Source organism: Vombatus ursinus, unplaced genomic scaffold, assembly GCF_900497805.2.
Source record: "Vombatus ursinus unplaced genomic scaffold, bare-nosed wombat genome assembly UNPS02014814.1, whole genome shotgun sequence".
Classification (NCBI taxonomy): Eukaryota; Metazoa; Chordata; class Mammalia; order Diprotodontia; family Vombatidae; genus Vombatus; species Vombatus ursinus.
Window position 1 is genome coordinate 12,164,757 of NW_020954592.1, and position 2,736 is coordinate 12,167,492.

The window sequence follows — 2,736 nt, forward strand, 5'->3', positions numbered from 1 at the left end:
CAATAAGATGATTTGCAGGTCCAGTAGTAGCACACCCAACACTTAGACTCAGCTTTACCATATAGTTAGTCGCCAGGCAGGCCCCTAGTACATACTTTAAAATGTTATTATACAGTTCATTTAAATTGCATTTCTTGCACTATCATTGAATCAAGATGTGGTAGTCTATAATGATAATGGCCTCTGAAACTTGGGCCCTGGATTAAGAGACCATTTCATCATTAGACCACAGAAGTGTGTTTTCTGATTTTTAAGGGAGACCTTTTTTGTGTGTGTGTGTGTGTGTATGCAAACTGTCCTTTTACTACACCTACACCTGGTTGTTACAGTTCAATTCTCAGGTGTTGCAGAAAATCTACCTCTTTCAGACTGTAGATGGAAATAACTGTGAAAAAAAAAAAGTGATGCAGAAATCTAGTTTGTGCTAAACACTGCTTTATTTTTACAACCCATATCTGCTTTCATGAGGAAAAGAATTGATTAACGAACAGGCAGTCTTGTTTTGCTTTTCAGAGACATTTTGTAGAGATTTTTCACTAATGTGAATCTGATTTTATCTACTCAATTCTGTATAGATTAAGTAAATATGTATGCTTAATTCAATAGACTCTGTGTTTTCTTTATCTTTGGAACAAAGTTTAAATTTGTCACATCTAAATTTTTGAAGCAAACTATTATACGATAAGGGGGTACGTACTCACAGATATGATATATGCTTATAGCTAATTCTGGTTTACTGGTCAGCAATATTGTACCAGTTGCAGAATTCTGATAGAAGCATGGAATTTGAGGAAACTAATAGAAATCTTTAAAGATTTTTTTATCCTTAAATTATGGAAGTTAGGCTGAGGAATTTACATAGATTCTAGACAAGATGTTAGATTTGATCACTGTTGTTGCCTAGCTGTTTATGGCTAATTATCATGTAAGGCTTATTTTAATACATTTTTAAAAAATATTAAAAAGCTTGTCACCAGCTTTGTCCCCATCTTTATGGATGGAATTAGAATGGTCCATAAAACGACACCTAAAGTTTTTTCTAGTTCTGAAGAGATTGAAAAGTTTATTGTTATGTAATTTCTGTTGGCTCTACTTCCCCTAAACTTTAGCAATGTTTTGGTTAAAGTTCTTTGAGGCAATATATTCTAATGCTCTGCTACTCAGTTGCCCTAAAAAGTACAATTCATGTTAAGTGCCATTGCTTTATCTAATGTACATAAATATACTTACTCATCTTTGAATTATATTGACTATGCAGCTGCTTTCCTACATTTCTTTTTGGATTATATTTTTAAAATGTCAGGGATGCCTTAGGCTAATACTTGGCCCAAAATGCTGTCCTTCATAATGATTTCTTTTCTGGGGTCTCAAAAGCAAGTGAATTCAAAGACAAAGTGTTTAGTTTTGGTGGTGTAACCTAATCTAGAAAATGTTACTACCAAGCTGAGCATGGGGTGATATATTGGGGGGGTGGGGAGGACAACACAACTTTCTATGACCATTTAAGAAGGTGACAGTTAATATTGGTTTGATTCTCTACATTGTGTGGGCTGCCCAAAAATCTTATGACAGGCCTTATGGCAGGTTGTCCTAAAAAGAGGTGGTGGGGGCACCATTCAAATTTGCACTCACTGCTTACATTAATATAGCCATTAGGCTAGGACCACCAATTGCCTGTATTTTACATATTCTGAAAATTCACACTGATATGTTGTTACCCTGAAAACTGTAGACATCTGCCAAATTTCTATTAGTAGACATGAGAAAAGTGAACATGTATGAAAGTAGAAAAGACTCCTTTTAGATTACTTCTGTTAAAAATTAAAAACCAAAAAAGGCCATATTATCAGTAATAACTTAGTAAAAACTTAGGTAAAATTGCTATGGACTCGTTATTTAGTTTCTTCTTCAAAGATAAAATTTTATTTTCTTAACTATGAAAGAAGCTAAGAGGTGAAATGCAGCAATAATGTCACAGTTGTGACATTAGAACCACATGAAAACCTGCTCTGTATTATCTAAAGTAGTAAGATTTCATATCATATAAGGTGACATATCTCCTTTTTAGTCCTTCCTAATAGCCTTTATTCAATTAATAAAGTAGCTCCAATACTATATACATTTGGATATTATTTTACTCAAAAAAATTTGAATATACCTGACATGAACATTTTGGCAGTCTCAGGAAAAAAGAAAGAATTAACTCCCCATTCTAAGGGTGTGCTTTTCCTTATGGCCATCATGACACAGGCACAACTTTGTGCTTCTTTGTTGTGTGTCTTTGGTTGAATTACTGTGCTGTGTAAATAAACAAAACAAAGCAATTTTTTCCAAAAGATTTATTTATGCAAAGCCAATCAAGTGTTAAAAAAAAAAAAAAAAAAAGTAAAAAGCTGTTTTGCATATGGGGGACGAGGGGAGACACATAGGTATATACTGGAAAAAATGATTGAATAAGTGGTACCCTGCAACTTATATTTCAAACAGACATGCCACTCTTTAGTAACATTCCTGTTTTCCCAAATAGCAGAATGTTGTACAGTATGTAATAGCTCACTTCAAAAGTGCTGAAATACTCGGGGATAAATAAGGAATGCTTATAATTCAACTATACAAGCTTTTTTTTTTTTGCATTTGAGAAATCAAGCATCCATGTAGCGTTACATTCAATAAAAGATATTTTGAATGTATAGTAGTCAAAAACCCCAGAAGATAATTTAAATGAATGTTAGCCAC